Genomic DNA, 20,265 nt, shown 5'->3' on the forward strand with positions numbered 1-20,265 from the left:
GATAGAGGGAAAAAAGAAAAGAGGGGGAGGAGCGTGACCGTCTGTCTGAGGCCGGAGTACCTACGACCGTCCACCGGGGGAGGAGTGAGCTGTCGTCCGCCAGAGGTTGGGGAGTGGCTGAGGGCCTGGCGACAGCATATCTGGGTGCCAGCAAACTAGGTTATTCCTCTCTCTCCTCTCTCGCTCTCTCACTGTCGCTCCGCTTTGCCCTTTCCCTCTCCTCTTTTTTTTTTCCTCCCCTCGTCCCCCTCCCCAGCCCTAGAGAGTCGGGAAAAAGCCTGTCGGCAGGCGGGGCCAGAAGGGCAGCTACACCCCCCCACGTGAATACGCACGCCCGGCCCCCAATCAGGCTAATTAGCCAAGGAGAGGGATTAGTGCAGCGGAATGCGGCAGTTCGAGAGAGAGAGAGCCACACGCAGCTGCAGTGTGTGCGTTTGTGTTCTGTGTCTTTGTTTACGTTTTCATTAAACCATTATTATGATGGTTCAGCTGGTTCTCTCCTCCTCCTTTCCCATGAAGCCAGTAACCTTGTTACAGACACCTTTCTATCATGGCCAGCATTAAGGTTTTCAGCAATTTGTGCTACAGTAGCTCTTCCAGTCACGTCTCTACATTAGGGGCAAGTGGGGCTAAGCCCAACCAGAGGTGGCACTGTGGTGCAAATTGTATAGCATCATCATAAATTTATTTTAAGAAATAATATATTTTCCGCAACTTAAACGTAATTAATGTCCATTATACAAGAAAAAATTATATATTCTTTTGAGAAATTCTATTATTATTAAGGTATGTTGCGTAAAAGCCATTTAATCATTCTCATTTGCTATGCGTGGGGCTAGCCCTTCATCCTCAATGTTAATCAACAGAGATCTGGAGAACGTCATGCGCATGTGCAACGAGCGTTCAATGATGGCCTGAGGGGCTAGTTTGCCTTTTCCCCTGAGCCAATCAAAAGCTTTAATCATATTTATGTCAGCTGTTGACATGAGCATCAGGAGTTACTGCTCTTGACTGCAGACCTGCGTAGTTAACGTCACTGGTAAGTATTAAAAGTGCTGTTGGTTGGATTAGTTAAGCACCATTCATCATTTCATTGTATTGTATTCCATTGCATTGAGGTGTTGTGTTGTTGATGCATTGGTTTGTATTAGATATCAATGACTGCTAAATACTGGGAGTCTGTCTTTAATGTTAGCACTTATTAAAGTCCCTCTCCAGTCACTGGTTTAAGTTAACCCCTAAAAACTCATCTTTGTTAATCAAAATTGCATCTTTAAAAGATTTATTTCAATGAGAATAATCCCTTCATGCCTTAGGTATAACTCTACACCTTTGCCTCATTTAGTATGCATGGATATATGAATATGCACATTTGTCCCCACCTCCATCTCCACTCACCCCTGCACTGCTCGGCTGCAGCTCGGGCTACCTGCTCACCTTCAACTATGTTTACTATAAAAGTACTAAATGCTACACGATGGCAAGTGGTAATATTGGAGTAATTCAGCCAGAACCGGAAACTTATTCTGAAGAAGAAGAAGGAGCGAATTTTACAGGGTCGCCTACACTTCAATATATCACAATGGTAATGTTTTTTTATATTGCTCTCTACAACGTTAGAAACGTAAGTTATGTAACGGTAATAGATAACATGATCATTCGGCTTGACTACATTATCAAACAGCTGTGTTGCTAATGTTAGACAAACCTTGTTCCCTTTCGCCACCTCTGACAATTTAGCTACCTTGTAAAAATAAACATCCAGATGAGCTGTTAGGAAGAAATGCTTTGAACACCATAGAAAGTCTCTTGAGAAAGGCATATAGTTCATCATAACTAACATCATAATATACAACGTATATGTTTTGAGTGACATTTGCCATAACTTTATTCATCAACATACCCAAGCCATATACAATTTCCTGTCAGCATTTGTCATGAATCATCATGTAACTTGGCATGCTAACGTTGACTAACTTTATTTAGCACACTGCAGATTTGTTGGACACAGTCAACGGATAAAGCACAAGAAAAAGAAACTTACAGGTTTACCAACATGTTGGCTCGTACTTGCTGTGTCCCCAGGATAAACTGATGGACTTCAATATTAATTTAGTGGCAAAACCCATCTGTTTTGGGTAAAATTTTCAAAACAGTTCTCTGGAAAAAGACTACTGCAAACCCGAGTTTTCTCTAGAAGTTTTGCTGGGACATTACGATTTTTCCAAATAAACTGCACCCATTTATCTCGGATTTTAAGATCCTTTGATAATACATGAAGGCTCACCATTTGTCCTTTCACAACTTCGCATCTGAAAACAGAACAGAATGTCTTGCAAAATACCGATATGTAGCTGCACTTCTCCTGATACCCCTTGCTTTGCCGTAGCGTATGCTATTGATATTGATAGCCCCACCCCGCAAGTTGGTGGGATTGGTTCCTTAGGTTTGTGATGTATGAAACCCTGGCTGTCTGAATCTGTGTCTTTCAGACTGTATTTGGTACACTGCAGTTCCAAGGCGAAAATGCTCAGCCATGATGTTGACTGCTGATTTCACTCATGGTATGTCCTAGCATATAAAAAACACCATGTGGACATGTAAACAAGGTTAAAAACATGATTTTCACTGGAGCGGGTCTTTAAATGCATGCATAATTGGCTGAAATGTTGCGCTGTTTTTTGAGTTCTCTTTTTGTTATTATGCTGTTTGCACTTTATTATCATGCATTAACACACTGAAGTAATGATTGATGTATGCAGTCATGAAATCAGATACCCTCTACTCAAAATCTATACACAAAAGAGATGCACAATACCAGGTGTAAATGATGATGGCGCCAGTTAATACGCATACCAGGGAATAAACAGAGCACATGCACAGCGGGAATTTGAGAGACAAAGAGTGAAGTCAAAACTGATGCACTAGGTTAATGTTATGTTTTTCTTGTTTCTTTTTTATTTGTCAAAATGAATTGAATTATTTGTCAGTGTTTCAAAGATTGGTCAAATAATTGATTAAGTGATTGTTTGTGCCCCACACTAAATAATGACCCTGAGATGCCACTGATCTCTTCTGTGGGATTGGACCAGACAGGCTAGCGTTCGCTCCCCACACACAACAATGAGCCTTGGGCACCCATGACCCCGTCACTGGTTCACCGGTTGTCCTTCCTTGTACCACTTTGGGTAGGTACTAACCACTGCATACCAGGAACACTCCCACAAGACCTGCCGTTTTGTAGATGCTCTGACCCAGTCGTCTAGCCATCACAATTTGACCTTTGTCAAACTCGCTCAGATCCTTACGCTTGCCCATTTTTCCTGCTTCCAACACATGAAATTCAAGAACTGACAGTTCACTTGCTGCCTAATATATCCCACCCTTTGAAAGGTGCCATTGTAATGAGATAATAAATGTTATTCACTTCGCCTGTCAGTGGTTTTAATGTTGTGGCTGATCAGTGTAAAAGTATGTGTATTAGAACTAATTCCCAGGCTGACAGGCCACTTAAATTTTATATTTAACTTAAAACTGAACATTTTTCAGTCTAGAGCCTGTATAGTCTCTTAGTAGGTTTGTAAATAATTTATTTCACTTGATATAAAAAATATCTGAATGTTGTGGACTGAATGAAAAAGGAAAAAAACTAAATATCTTTGGGGACCAGATTTTTTAGTGCATTTTAATGTGTCATTCTGCTAAGGCACTGATCATGTCTTTAAATTTAAGATTATGTAACCATTCATCTCATTTCTAGAATCTAAGGTCAGCTTCAGATACTGGGTAAATGTGCTATTATATAATAAGCAGGTCTTTCTTGTTGATGTGGCAGTGCATGTGCACAAGGTTTGTGTTGTCTCTGGAGATACACAAAGAAGGTAAGGAAAAGAGAAGTGTGCATATTCTTCTGTTCCTTACCATTTCTACTTGCTACTAGATTCTCTGTAAATAAAGTCTTACTCCGGAGGGCTTTTGTGTTGCAGCCTCTGTATAAAATGTTAATGGACTGAGTGATACCAGAGATCTTCTGGTTTGTTGGAGGCAGTTGGTGTAATAGGAAGTTCTACATTGCATTCGCTTGTCTGACAGCTGTAGTGTTTTCAAAAGTTGTCTCAGTTTCCAGGTGATTAATGTACCAGGAAGTGGGAATGCAACTTTCCTGTAGGTGGAAAAGGCACGTGTCAGTTTTAAGTGCAATTTCATGTGCCTCTACTGAGGCATTGGAATGTGTAAAAAAAGGACTTGCAAACACTTTTCTCAATTTTAGTCCATTATTCCTTGCAGGCTTATATGGTTGGTAAAATGGTTTTGCATGATCTGATAGCTGGAGGGTGGTAGTAAAGGCACAAGTGCTTTTTACTGGCATCTGAGCGACCTGCGTGATCCATTTCCAAATATCATGCAAAATTCATAATGTATATTCAGCATGTAAATTTCTGCTTAGGCTGCATTTGCTGTCTGTATCAGACAAGCATCTTGTACTCAGAATTTTTCATTTAAAGCTTTAAAAAAGGACAAGCAATAATGTGATGGCTATTTAGTTTGTTTCATTTCCGTTTCCCTCTTTTATCTGGCTCACACCCCCAAATCTGACAGGCTCAAATCTAACAGGCACTCTGCCATGTTGCTGCTCGGAAGTGTTCTTGTAGCCATTATATTGGGCTGCAAGATTAGGCAACACAGAAGGCATAAGATGTTAGATGGCCTTGCCTTGCAGGATATTAGATTCTATCTTGTGCTTAAAACAGTGCAAACTATGTTGTTGAAAAGAATAGGATAACAAAGTGCCACAATATTCACAATCAGTGGGGACAACCTGGTTTCATGACAGTCATTTATAATAGTACGAGATGGCAAAACGTAGGAAATCATAGAATTCGAATCGAGTTGGGTTGTACAGAAATGTTTAACTTTTACTCCCATTGAGAAAAATAAACGAACCAACCAACAATGTTATTACAACATCAAGTTTAACCTCCTAGGCTGTTCAGTAAAAGTTGACACCTTGGCTATTTGTGATTTTTTTTTTTAAATGATAACATTTATTCTTCCCTGAAGTAATAGCAATAAAATTATGCACTTCTTTTGGGATTTTATGCTATTTAGATCTTATTTACCTGTAAATTTATAAATTATATGCATATGCAAATAAGTACATTTATGTTAACTTCATTTCAGTAAAAACTAGGGCTGGGTGATATGGAGCAAAAGTCATATCTCGGTAGTTTTAGGCTGAATGGTGATACAAGATATACTGTATATCTTGGTATTTTCCATGAAGTGGACTAAATGTTCAGTTGTTTTATACCTACGCAATCAACTAGATTCTCTGAAATGGCGCTGGGTAGGGCAGTCAAAACTGAAGTTATTATTCAAGCCCCCCTCCTGCCCTTGAAGCACAGTTAGGTTCTCTTTCCTCTAACATTCAAAAGCATGTCAAAAATCTTGTGGTTATTTTTGACACATTTTTAATTTTTGACAAACAAATCAGTGCCATTGTTAAGCGAGGTTGCTTTAATCTAAGACCTATTGCTAATCTAAAACAGTTTCTCTCTCAAAAAGACCTAGAAACTGTGATCAGTGCTTTTATTACATCACGGCTGGATTACTGCAATGCACTGTATATCGGTCTGCCTCAATCTGCTATATCTTGTCTGCAGATTGTTCAAAATGCAGCAGCTAGAGTTTTAACTGGAATTAAAAAGAGGGTTCACATTTCCCCTGTATTAGATTCTCTACACTGGCTTCCCATTAAGTTTAAAATTGATTTTAAAAAGGCCCTTTCTGGCCTTGCACCTAAATACATTAGTGACCTTCTGCACTCTTACTCTCCTCCAAGAATGCTCAGGTCAGGTAATAAGCTTCTTTTATTTATCCCCCGTTCGCTCTGCAAGTCAAAGGGTGATCAGGCCTTTTCTATTGTTGCTCCAAAACTTTGGAATAGCCTACCCTTTCATATAAGGCCTGCACCATCTTTAGCTATTTTCAAATCTGCCCTTAAGTCTTATTTCGATTCATTGTAATTTGATACTATTTAATGTACTGTTTGCTGATCAGTTTTTTTAATGTAAAGGTTGCATTTTTACTGTATACTGTTTGGCTGTTTTTATATGTTTTATTTGTAAATTGTACAGCACTTTGGATCAACCTCTGTTGCTTTTAAATGTGCTTTATAAATCAAGTTTGACTTGACTTTAGTGAAATGTGATGATTTTTGATACCAGCTTCAATACCACAACAAATAATAGCCTAACACTAACTAATCTGTTAATTATAAAATAATCAAAATCTCAAGTTATTATTCAGTAGTAAACAGTCAGTAATAAAATAACAAAAGAAAAGCTCTCTCTCTCTCTCTATATGTAGGACGGCGGTCTTCTCTCGACCCCTCCAGGGCACTCCTCCGCCCCCGGCAGCGGCTCCCTCGCTCCAGGTGGTCGGGGAGTCCCGTCCCCACTCGCCTCGCGGACGGCGGCCGTTCCCCGCGTCCGGGTGGTCAGGCTACTCCGTCCCCCGTCGGATGGCAGCGGCGCTCCCCTGGGTGGACGGCAGTGTCGAGGACTCTGCGATGGGAATCCCTCCTCTTTCCTGGGTTTCGGCACCAGTGTAAGGGGGTTCAGTGGAAAGGAGGAGGCGAGAACCGGCTTAAGAATATAAATAATAGTTTAATAATAAACTTAACAAAAAACACACAACCATAAACACACAGTACAGCTGCCTGCAATTCTCTCTCTCGAACTGTCGTCCCCGGCTGCCTTTATCCCTCGCGCGCCCCATCAGGCTGATTGGGGACCGGGCGTGCGTCATTCCAGCCCGGCCCGCCCTCCTCGGCTCTACATATATATATATATATATATATATATATATATATATATATATATATATATATATATATATATATATATATATATATATATATATATATATATATATATTTTTTTTTTTTCTTTTTTTTTCACATTTTAGAATAATAGTAAAGTCATCAAAACTATGGAATAACATAAATGGAACTATGGAAATTATGTTGTGACTAAACAAAATCCAAAATAAATCAAAACGTGTTATATTTTAGCATCTTCAAAGTAGTCACCCTTTGCCTAGAATTTGCAGAAATGTACTCTTGACATTTTCTCAACCAACTTCTTGAGGTATCACCCTGGGATGCTTTTTAAACAGTATTGAAGGAGTTCCCATCTATGTTGGGCACTTATTGCCTGCTTTTCTTTATTATTTGGTCCAAGTCATCAATTTCAAAAACATTTTTTTAAATTTTTATTAAATTTGAGTTTTATAATGAAATAAATTAATATGGTGGCACAATTATATTTTTGTCTACAAAACTAATTTCAAACATTTAAGCATACGCCTTCAGATCAAAAGATTTTTAAGATCATGAGAAACATTTCAGTCAAGTGTTTCAAAACTTTTGACCGGTAGTGTATGTACAGAAAAGCTGCTCTATTTGATGCTCCAGTGTCTCCATCCAGCCTTTTCAGAGGCTCTGTGGATAGATTTGCTGAGATCTATGTCACGACTTAGCAACACTCACAGGCTATGAGACATTTTATGCCAAAACGAAGCAGTACTTCACCACAACCGGCTCACTCCCGCTCTGTCTTGGGCCAGCACCCAGCTAAAAACCCCACACCAACTGCCTCAGCACCGCCAAATTTAGCTGGCGAGCCACTGGTAAAGCTAGGGTGACCATACGTCCTCTTTTTCCTGGACATGTCCTCTTTTTCGGACCTTAAAAAGCGTCTGGCCAGGATTTCTAAATTTGCGAAAATATCTGGGATTCGGCTTTAGTTGCATTATGATGTACATCTGGTCTAATACTTCATTGTGTGTGTGTGCATATTTGCATTGCTTTAACCCCTCTTTATAAGTCCCGCCTTCTCGCACACCAATTGGTCGATTATAAGAGGCTTGCAGCAACTATTGGCCAAATTCCTGCCTGTCAATCTCTCCGCGAACGTGCGAAGCGCTGTTGTGTTCGGCACAGTGTTGCCAACTTAGCGACTTTGTCGCTAGATTTAGCGACTTTTCAGACCTCTTTAGCAACTTTTTTTCAAAAAAGCACCTAGCGAAAAATCTAGCGACTTTTTGGACAAACCTTAGCTACCTTCCGTTGAAGAAAGTTGTCAGTACTGCCCTGTGAGTGCGTGATCTTGCTTTCCTGCCCGGACTCGGAGGCACACCTCTCTCCGTGTCTACTCTGTTCAGTGAGACTGACAGAGAGAGAGGTGAGAAGGCGGAGCAGCCCAATCAGTTGAACGCATGGCAGCTGACATAGACGTGAATGAGCTGTGCATGTGCAAACAGCGTTGTCAAGGACCAATCACGAATCTGTATTGTTTGCTGCCCTTTTGTTTTAAATTTAAAGAGTTTAATTTGACCGTTTATTTTTATTCTTTTCATGCAGTTAATCACAAGAGATTTTTAGACAGTTGTTCATTCTTGTTTCTGAATTCTCTGAATTCAGACACTTACTTAGACAACTCTTTACATTGTACTTTATTCAAACACATAACAAACTTTAAATTTTTCTACATTTATATACACACACAATACAATCACAAATATTAATAAAAATACACACAGCATTGGACATTACACACATTTTCAAAAAAAGTAGCTAACATGTAAAATATACTCCCAAAAGTATAGAAAAGAATGGGAGTTAATCCCTGTGTTCAAGGGGTGGCTGAAGCCATATGTGGGCAATGACACAAGGGGTTACTGTCTTTACTGCAAGACAGAATTCTGTGCCAAGTTATCTGACATTAAATAGCATGTGTCAACTCAGAAGCACACTGAAAAATCCAAGCCATATAACTGATCTAAGCAATCTACATTGCCATTTTCTTCAAAAAACACTGACTTTTTCAAACAGGCAGAGGCAACAATGGCAATGGCTATCGCAGAGCATTGTTCCATTCTTTCATGTGACCACATTGGTCAGGCATGTAAGGCTGCTTTTCCAGATTCCAGTGCAGCCCAACATTTTCGGATGCACCGTACCAAGTGTACTGAAATGATCAATGGTGTGTTGGCACCATATTTTCTAAAAAGACTGGTGGCTGACATTGGTGACAGCCAATACAGCCTCCTTCTTGATGAAAGCACCGATGTAAGTGTCTCAAAGTACCTTGGGATCGTAATTCGGTATTTTAGTGAGGACAAGGGAAATGTGGTGGCCACTTTCCTAGGCCTTGTTGAGATGAAGGGAGGAGATGCTAGAACAATAGCCAGAGCAGTTTTATCTTTTCTTGGGAATTGTGGCCTCAAGAGGGAGAATCTGCTTGGAATTGGCACAGATAATTCATCTGCAATGACAGGAGTGTACAATGGTGTGCACAAAATTCAGAGGGAGGAGGGTGACTTAAAATATCTGGTCCTCATCCCCGCTGTGTGTGTCACTCACTACAGTTAGCTGTAAGCTCTGCCTCCAAAAACACACTTCCACGTAGTGTGGAATTCCTGGTTAGAGAAACCTATAATTGGTTTTCTATTTCACCAAAGTGCAGAGAAGCATAAAAGGCTGTCTATGAGACAATAAACTGTGGGGAGAGGCCTTTACTGATAACTAAGGTCTATGTCACACGCTGGCTTTCCATAAAGCCCGCCGTGTCCAGAATCTTAGATCAGTGGGAGGAACTAAAATTGCATTTCAGCCTCACCATGGCAAGTGAACACTGCTACATGGCAGATGTTCTACATTCCATGTACAGTGACCCACAGAACCTCCTGTATTTCACTTTTCTAAAATCTATAATTAGTGAGGTGCAGTCTGCTGTTAAGGCTTTTGAGGGGGAACAGTCAGATCCACTCAAGCTGCTTGACTGTTTAATGAGGTTTATAAAGTCTGTCTGCAGCAGGATCATTAACCCAATGGCAAAAATTGATGTGCTCAAAGAGCCAATAGATGGACACATCTCTCCCAAGCCATACGTTGGAGGATTGCATCTGAAGGAGGTGTGTGAGCTACACCATCTCCTTAGCTTATGATCTAAGAGCAAGGCTCCCAGATAATGTGGAGATATTGCAGTACTTGTCTTTGTTCAGTGTGGGGGAGACACTAAAGCACAGCAAGAGCCTGGTAGACATGACAAAACTTGCAAACATTTTAGGATATTGCCGAAAGACGATAGATAAAATTATTAATCAGTGGAGGTCTATTCATCTACATAAATGGGAGGAAACAACAAACACCATGGCATTCTGAGCTGATGTGAAGAAACACCAGGATTCAGCAGATATAAACCCATATAAACACTTGGCTTCTGCTGCAGTTTCTGTCCTCTCTCTCTCCCTCACTCAAATGCTGAGGTAGAAAGGCTGTTCAGTCAAATGGGTGAAATTAAAAATAAACTCAGGAATCGTATGTCCCTTCAGACCTTCAGCTCTATTCTTTATATTAGATATGGTTTGAGGCTGTCTGGAGATGCATGCTATGAGCACAAACTGCCAGATAAGGTGCTGCTCTTTGGCACTTCAGATGCCTATTCGTTTAAAACATGTCCTGCAGCAGGTTCTAGCTCTTCCTCTGCACCCCAATATCGCCCCACAGGGGGAGAGCACTGAGGTTATGGATCCTGTGGATGATGATGAAGTCTGTTTCAGCACCCTCATGGAGTGATCTGGAATTAGATCAGAATCACAAACACGGTGTTTTTTGTAAATATGCACATCGTATTTTTGTAAACATGCATAATTTTATGTATACATGCACAGTTTTTTCTAAACATGCACATATTTATTTATTTTTTTTGTAAATATGCACATAGTATTTTTGTAAATATGCAAAAAAAAAAAAAAAATTGTAAACAGGCACAGTTTTTTTCTAAACATGCACATAGTTTTTTTGTAAATATGCACATAGATTTTTCTGTAAATATGCTCATAGTTTTTTTGTAAATATGCACATAGTGGTTGGTTATGGCTGAGCGCTGTGTGAGAGAAAAGATAAAACATTTTCTGTTGCTTCTAACTTTCTCTCTGAATGATTGATAGATATATTGAATTAATAGGGTATTACAGTATGTACGGTAAGCACAGGGAAGCAAACACATTTAAAGGGCGGACAGTATGCAAAATGCAAATGAGACGCGATGACGTCACAAATATGCTAAACGTCATCTAGTGACATTTAGCGACTTTTCGAGCAGGTTTTAGCTACTTTTCATTGAAACTAGTTGGCAACACTGATTCAGCATCAAACAGTTGCTTGACAGTAGCAGCAAATGACAGCTGAGTGGAAACAATGCCCAAACAGTTCAAATTTACAGAAGATTTGCACAAAAAATTCCCATGCTTTCATTCAGGTCGAGATCCGTAGAAAGAAGAATGTATGACATGTAAAGCTGGCACTTATGTGTCAGTTGCTAATAAAGGTGCAAGTGATTTAGAAGCACACATTAGCTCTGCAAAGCATAAAGGGTTAGCAAAAGGTGAAATTTCATCAGGTAAATTAACTGACTTTTTGCGACCAGGTAAAATTGTTATCACATTGCTTCATTTTCCATGGCCATTCAAAATAATAGTAATAGTAAATGAAGGTACACTCATGGCATCAAATATTTTAGCCTTGTAGCCTTTGAACGGAGCACAGCGGACGAGGCAGAATTTGCTCGGTTGGTTATGAACACCATTTTACAGGTTAGAGCACTGTCCACGAGATGCCTTTATGCACTGAAATGAAATGTGTTCACTAACTGGTGCTTTTCACATGGTAAAGACTCAGTGAACTGCCCCATACCTGAAATTCGCACATTTCTAAAGAGTGATCGGACGCAGGACTCACTCGGTCTATGCTCAAAGTTTATGTAGTGATTATATCCGCGCCTGAAACCGGCACCTCTATAGGAAAACATGATTTAATCATAATTCCTTGGGGGCGGGGCAGCTAAATCCCCCTCTCCGCAGCTACAGCCACGATTTGGGACCTAACTTGGTCCTAAAAGTGCTCGCGGGGCCTCCCTTTAAGCCTCTGGACTGTTGAATTGCGTGTGCTTTCTCTTAAGACCGCATCACTGCTGGCTTTGGCCTCAGTTATATGGTTGGTGCATGTGGTTCACCTTCAAGACTTTTCCCTCCTCCATTTCATTCGGATGAGGAACAGTCCTTGCATTTGTTATGCCCTTTGCGAGCGCTACACACATATGTTGAGCGCACATGCTAGTTCAGACTGTCTGACCAACTCTTTGTGTGCTATGGAGGACAGTCGCCGTCCTGTGAGACTGCGGTGTCATGTTTCCTCTCTGGGATGGTTATGTCATACAGTGTGGCATGATGGGACTCTGTTCCCCATATGCGTCAGCAAGGACGCAATGTCAAGTGTAGTGAGTCGTAATGGAACATCTCGATTACGTACGTAACCTCGGTTCCCTGAGACGAAGGGAATGAGACATGACGAATGTTGGCCGCACTACAAGACAAGTTCTTTGAGGTGCGAGCGATGCGCTCTTTGTCCCTCAGTCAGAAAATTCTGAGGAATGGTGTTTGCGTGCTTGCTTTTATAGCGGACAGCTTCGCGCCTAAAAGGGCGGAGCTCAAACACCACAGCCAATATTAGAATATTGGCGTTATTGTAGAAGCGTTTCAACTAGGTTGTTTAGAAGGACACTCAGCAAGGATGCAATGTCTTGTTCCCTTCATCTCAGGGAACCGAGGTTGCATACGTAATGGAAATGTTTTAGGGTCCCATTCGTTTCCTATGGTCGGCCAATTTTGACCGCGAACAGCAAAGGTGTCGCTTTTATTTAATTTTTTTCGACCACTTAGACTCAACAAATCCTGTTAATTTTATTTATTTTTTTTTAATGTTCGGATTGTAAGTCGAGGAAAAGCATCAAAGTCTGAAAAAAATCTGAAATCGGTCACTTCTGCGACTTCGTGGACTGTCTCTCTGTAAAACTTGTTATACATCCTAAAAGATGCAATAAAAAAATAAAAAAATATATTTTTAAATTATATAACATTTCAATATAACATTATAACAGAGGCTGAATTACAGCTAGTGTATTGCCATCCCTTACTTTTCTGATAGTGTTGAAGCATTTCTCATTTCTAAGTCACTTTGGATCAATGTTTGCTGAATGAACAAATGTTAATGCAAATGTATTTATGGATAGATAGATAGTTCTAAATAGGCCTATAATTAATTGATAGATTATTCATGTCAACTAGTAGAGCATGTTGCTTGCAATATCAATGTCAGGAATCTGATTCCCAGGGAACACACATTCTGTACTAATACATGTATACCTTGAATAAATTGTTCGTAAGTTGCTTAAGACAAAAGTGTCTGCCAAGTGAATTAATGTAATTTTCAATTTAAGAATCAATTTAATTTTGTATTTTTTTATGAAAAGTGAAACAGACCCCACTTACACTTAATACAAATTGTTCCAGGTCTGTTAAAGTTTAAGATAAATTATTAAGGCAGGATTATTAAGTTTAAAGTGAATTGCACAGGCAGCTGGACACAAATACATGCACATAGTAATGACAGACCAAGATGTTTTTAAACAAGTCAGACATTTTTGATATTCTGACCAAGTCAAGCAAATGCTTTAGACAGATCACCTGTCAAATGACAAATGGCCTCTTACCACACCGTAATGCATCTTGATAATTGTGCATTTGCTGTGTATCTGTGTTTACCCAGGGTCGATATGCAATATGCTTACAGATGGATGCATTCATTTTGGAGACACTGACGGATGAGAACAGGGGAAAAATCAATCTCTCTTTCCTTTCAGGTATTGATCACTTGTTCAGGAGGGTTCCGTGTATTGAGACATTTATAACAGGCCAAGATGGGAGGAAGTGAAAGGGTGTTAAAAACAATGTTGAGTTAAGATTTGAGACACATTATTGTTCATCATGTGTGTAACAAAGGATTTAATTTGAGATCATGTTCACCCACAGCATATCATTTGCAATATGATATATGCTGTATAATGCTAAGGTGTCTAAATTGGTTGCCAGGGCATTGCTATGGAATTGCAAAGGCGTTCTGGTGTTTTAACCATGTATGCGTTTGCCAGGGCATTGCTAGGTGGTTGCAAACTGGCCCAGATCAAAAGACCCCACCCCCAAGTCTCTGTGATATTCTAGTCCCTAGATAGATCTCACAAATCCCTAACCCTGTATATAAGCAATAATAATAGTGATGCTTGGCTCAGCAATCATCACTGATAACACAGCCACATTTTGGGCCTTATCTGCTAAGCTCTACATTAATTAAACAAGGTATTCCAGGGCGTAGTACATGGTTCAACCCAGAAGTTGAATTTACCTCAATTTTATTATATTGACAGCTTTCCTTGATATTTTCTGAACACTCCATTTTACTCTGAGAGTTTACACCTCAAGTAAAACTCACAGGACTACCAGCATGTAGCGGCGGTTTCAGTCGGTGCACTGTAATCATCTTTACAGCGTGTTGTTATCATCACCACAAAACAAAATCCAACCTGCTGTCAGATTACTCACCATTGAACAGCTGCTCCTGAGAGTCAAAATGGCATTACAACCAGGCATATCGCCAACCCCTGACCCAAATGACAGATTTTTGAGAAAGGAGAAAGCATATCAGGTACTTTTAAACACAATAAAATAGAAACGTTTTTTTTTTTTTTTTTTTTTTTTTTTTACATAGATGGAATCGTAATTAATGCTCTAACTGTGGACTAGTACGTTAACCACAAAAATATTACTGCTAAATGTATCTTAGCATGCATTTCATTATAGTGCTTGCAAGATGAACATAATTCTAAAATACAGCTTTTTTTATTATTCTTTATCTTCTGATTCTACACAAATTTCTGCATAATTCAACTGTGTACAGACTCCATTCAAATGTTGTTTTGTAGATAATTAGGGGCCCAAGCACCGAAGCTGTTTTTCAAACTGCTTGGATCTTGATAATTGTCTTTTGCTATATTTTTAGTCTTACGTGTGCTATCTATTTTTAAATTTTGTAAACTTTATACTTTAAGAAATGTAAAATTAAAATTAATTTAATTTACCATTGACAGAATCCAATTAATTTACACTGACAGAATTTCCAGAATTCAAAATGTAACCAACAGCAACGATGTTATCATAATATTTGCATATGGATTCCAGTTCTGTTTAACCATATATAGCCGTTTTTACACAAAGATAGTCACATTGTGTTGGTTCTCATTAACAGCCAACAGAAAGCAAGAAGTGCTTGTATTTTCATGACAACCGCAAAGATTAAGGCTCTGATGTGGCATTTCATTTACAAAGAGCCAAAGCCTAAAACCTAAACTTAAAAACGTAAAACTGTAATACTATGTTTTGCTGCCTTGCAAGCGCTGCTATTTGATCAGTGCTTTTAGCTGATTTTGAAGCCCATGTCCACCACATAGACAAGCAGTTATAGTCTGACTTCCTAAACTGTGTCTATTCCTTTGTGCACAATCCAAGCAGCCCTCTGTGTGGAGGAATTAATTACATAAGTTTACCAGGAATTCTCTAGGTCGCTTAGTTTTTACTGGCTGTAATGTCTTCAGCTCTTTGGCTTACCTAATAACACTGCAAAGCCTAATGCACAGATTCAATATTTTGACACCCATTTGATTTTTTTTGTGCAGCCTGTTTATATTAATTTTAGACATAACTGACTGTGTTTACACTGGAACCCTGCCCAGAAGTGCGTTTGACTGTTTGTGCGTGAGCACTCTTCACAGAACATATGTGCACATTCGCATGTGAGATCTGTGCACATACGCATGTGAGATTACAGTTGTCAGGACTGAATGCTCTGTCTTATCTCTCACTCAAAAAATGTCCTAGACAAACCAATTTCTATACCTGCCCTGAAATTTTGCTTGAATCAGTTAGCATTTCTATTAATTTCAATAGCAGTTACTTGGCTGGTGCATGGAGTGCACGACCTACATGCTGCCATCTTTGCACATGGCACAGTGCCGGGACCCGTTTTTTCCCCTTTTTTTTAAGCCAAAAACATCAAGTACTGGTAAAACATCTACTATAATAAAATATTTGCAATCTACTGTAGATGTTGCTAGCAAAAAAAAAAAAAAAAAAAAAAAATTAGACAGAATACAGGCTATTTTGAATGGCAGTAAATGAAGAAAGACACTTCTTGTCCTCATAATGATGTAGTAACCACATCTACCAGCAGGGGCTAACTGCCAAGGCTAACTTGCCAAACCTGATCCCATTCGAGAAGCAATAAAGAACATTACTAAGTTAAATGGAGAAAGTGTGCCAGATTTAGGCCACGTCCACACTAATCTGCTTTAATCTGAAAACTCGTTCGGAAAAATGTTTTCCCAAAGTATGCGGCACTAGAGAGCATTTTCGAAAGTCTCCATTTTCGGTGTGGATGATAACTGTAAATGTAGCAAAATCAATGTGTTTTCAAACAAACGTATTTGTGTGGACGTGGCCTTAGTTGAGATGACCACATATCAGGTATGCATCGAATTTACAACCACATTTGAAAGTTGCCCAAATCAAAGGGGAGAAAATCTGATCTCATGCATTTTTGTTGTTTACACACATGCGGCAAGATCCAATGTGTGCCAGATATTGATTAAATAAAATTAGAATTGGTTGTAAAAACGGCATTTCAAGACCTTTTTAAAGTCAGCAAATTCGCCACTGATTATTTTCACATGCAAATGAGCTTAGCCACATTGCATGTGAAAATAATGAGTGGAAAATTTGCGGCAAGTTTGCCAAACCTCTAAAGTTTTTTTGTAAGGGTAGTTCTATTCGTGGAAGGGCATATCATTATTAAGGAACTAACAGACAATCTGATCCATTGTCCTCTTTTTATGGAATGTGTGTTAGCAAAAGCTATCCAGGACAAAAACAGTTTATAGCCTAACTTTGCATCCTGCTTTTTAAGTGCCATTACATTGTCATAGATATTTATATCCAAATGGAGGTGCAGTCTCTTACATTGACTAACTCACTTTGCTTTGTTTATTCTCTACCTTCCTATTCTCTGTGTCGCTTCAGAACCACTTTACTGCATCACACGATAGTCTACAGACAAAACATAAGGCTGGATCACATTCATGCACGCTGGCTGCAGCTTCAAACACCTTGAATCTCTGATACCTTTCCACATAGACACCTCCAGAGCATTCTGTCTGAGGCCAGCTTAGCCCAGCCAGCTGGAACACCTGTCCCAGCATTTGTTTCACCAGAGAAATACAAATGTCTCAAATGTACCTTGCTGGTCCTATCAGCTTTGTGCTGCTTCCTGATGCAGAAAAAAACATGCTGAGTGAGCTCATGCTCAGGGAGATTGTTTTGCAGGGTACTGTTCTTTTATACCGCAGCACCTTAGATATTTCAAAACATATATTTGTAGTGCTTCCTTATTATTGCCATTTGAATGGCTAGATCTGTTATGTTGAACTCTAGATCTGAATAAAAATAAAAAATAAAAAAAATGTTGGCCTCTTCATTTAATAATTTAATGTACTGTAATCAATTTGTGAGAGATTTCAATTTGTGAATGTTTGATTTAGAAAAAAGAAAGCTTAGGATAAGAGCAGTGAGCAATTCTGAGCCTGAACTCTGAAGGTTGTTTGAATCTCAGGACTTTTAAGTGGTGAGAATAAACCATATATTTCAGATTTACTTGTCCCTAAACGGCACATAAAATCAAGATATGTAACTGTGGTTGGTTGATTTATTTGGACAGACAGTCTCTTCTTGACCCTGAAGCTGTGTTTTAAAAAACAAATGTTATTTCAGTATTAGAAATGGCAGCTTGCAGCATTATATTACATTCACCAAGCAGCCAAAAAATTAAGGTTGTCTGTGATGGACAGTATCAGAGTCGGCCCAAGGCATAAGCGAACTAAGCGGCTTCTTGGGGCCCCCAAGAGCACATGACATGACAGCTTGATTTTTATATATATATATATATATATTATGTCAATGGACAATGGTAATTATACAAAAACTTAATATTAAATGCAATATTATTTTAACAGGCTGCAGGATGCAAGCACAGTCAGACAGTTAGTTGATTGAAGAGGCAGCAGCATTGCAGCAAAACAGCAATGTCACAAAAAAGGACATATCCCTCTGGTGCAGAGAAAAGGAAAAAGAAGTAAACCGAGGAAGAGAAAAAAGAGCAGGATAAAGGTATGTAAAGTAGCTAGGCTATGTTGCGAGCTAACGTTAGCTGGCTAGTTAGTTAACATAGCCTAGGTAGCATATCTTCTTGTTTCAGGAAAGTTCATGTTTGATTAAACATCAGTAAATAGCCTTGACATCTTAATATTTTATAATACAAAATAGTACTTAGCTAGTTTTAGATTAAAGTTTTTGTCTTCTGTGTAAAAATAACTTGTTCCTGGGTATATATTTTTGTCATAAAAATAAGCTTCTGTTCCATAAACTTGGTACTGATAACTGCTTAACATTATTTAAATTAGCCTATCATTTTGGGGTCTTTGCTATTATATTCAAATATCATTATGCCTCAGTTAGCTAGTTATAGATTAAGAGTTGTTGTTTTAGGTGTACAGATGGCTTGCTGCTGTGTATAATAATTTATCTTGTTAAAATAACATTCTGTTCCGTCAACTATGTACTCTTATGAAACATCCCTAGGAGCACTGAGGTGGGGCACAACCAACGCCGCCTGCCCCAAGTGCCAGTGCTACAGCTGATGATGATACAGCAGTTGAGTTTTCAACAATCCCAGATCAATATATTTATATGGATAAACCATGCCTTTTGTGAGATCTTTTTTTGTTTTTGACAGACAGTTGCATTGCCTTCTAATATGACATCTAACATGGCTAGCTTTTATTATTATTATTATTATTATTATTATTATTTTCATCTTTCATCAGTTCCATCCTCTGCAGGCGAGGAGCACTTACCAGCACCTGCATCCACTGATCCTACTGTTCCTTCCATGTCTGTTTCAAACTCAGTGGATGTGGCAGTTAAGTTAATAGCACAGCAGCCTTTGTTTTTGCTCAGTTTACTGTAGAATATCCTGAGATTAATATTTCTAATTATAATTATTAGTGTAATTTCCTTATAGGTCCTTCTACTTCTGTGGTCATTGGGATTGATGTCACATCTACACCCTTAGCAACTTCCAGCCTACACCATGGATCAGCAGCTCATCCTTTTGACCCAGCTGAGTGGTCATCTATCCTGTCCAACTCAGAAAGGACTGATCTGGTAAGCAGAGGGCCACTGCCTATAAAGGAAAACTTCACATTCCCTAAAAAACCTGATGGCCGAAGTTTCCACAACCATTACACCTACAGACAATTAATTAATGAGGAATAAAACAAGCGGAGCTGGCTCACTTATTCAAAAAGTAATGATGCAGTCTACTGCTTCTGCTGCAAATTGTTCTCCAGGAAGTCCACAAAACTGGAAACAGAGGGACAACAGGATTGGGTCAATATAGGTGCACTACTGAAACAGCATGAAAATAGCCTTGATCTTGTTACAGGTCCATCTGATCTGTTCATTTAATGTAATTATTTAAGTATTTAATTTAATATTGTCCATTTTGTACATTTAAATACATTTTTTATATAAGAAGACACTGTTTATCTTAAGTTATTTTATATGTAGTTGATTGTTCTGCACTTTTGCACGTTGCAAATTTTTTTTTAACCAAAAGCAATTAAAGTGGTTAACTTGTTTACAGTAAATGCATTGTCTGCTGGCTTATTTTGCTACTTTTCAGTACACCACATTAAGTATACCACTTAGTACTGTAAGACTTTAAATATGAAAGTGCAAATTAACACCTGACCACTCTTGTGGGTTTGCTACTGTTACAATTAAAAACCGTAGAAGGGTAAAAACATGCCGGGCAGACACTGGTATGATGTAAGCAACACAGCTACAACTAATAAATCTGATAATGGGTGTGTTAGATTTATAGTGTGCGAATAATCAAGCACTGACAATAGTCAATTGTATTGGCGGCACCAAGGGGCCCCCAAATCAAATTCTGCTTAGGGCCCCATAAAGTTTCGGGCCCGGACAGTATGTTGCCTTCTGTTAGAAAATGAATGTTGACAGCTTTCTGAAATCACTTGTACATTTTCACTCAACATTATTTTTGGCAGCTAGCCAACGTCAATCCTGAGACAGATGTCTATGGGCCAGGATTTTAAATTGAGGTTTTCCCTCCTTAACCCTGAACAAGAGTAAATCAACACAATACAAATACATGCACCTAAAACCCACCTGAGT

At 39.0% G+C, this 20,265-nt stretch overlaps 1 long non-coding RNA gene across 4 annotated transcripts; it reads left to right on the forward strand.

Annotated features, from left to right (window-relative positions):
• Window positions 1-2,894: 2,894 nt before the first annotated feature.
• Window positions 2,895-19,642, forward strand: LOC127410196 (uncharacterized). 4 transcript variants are annotated; one of them, XR_007892095.1, is made up of 5 exons: window positions 2,895-3,188; window positions 13,673-13,766; window positions 18,021-18,174; window positions 18,646-18,773; window positions 18,906-19,642. It is a non-coding gene; the product is annotated as an uncharacterized LOC127410196 (long non-coding RNA). The 4 variants fall into 4 exon arrangements; XR_007892096.1 differs by having other exon boundaries at window positions 18,646-18,717; XR_007892094.1 differs by having other exon boundaries at window positions 18,646-19,642.
• The last annotated feature ends 623 nt before the right edge of the window (window positions 19,643-20,265 follow it).

The sequence above is a fragment of the Myxocyprinus asiaticus genome, chromosome 19 (assembly GCF_019703515.2).
Source record: "Myxocyprinus asiaticus isolate MX2 ecotype Aquarium Trade chromosome 19, UBuf_Myxa_2, whole genome shotgun sequence".
Lineage (NCBI taxonomy): Eukaryota > Metazoa > Chordata > Actinopteri > Cypriniformes > Catostomidae > Myxocyprinus > Myxocyprinus asiaticus.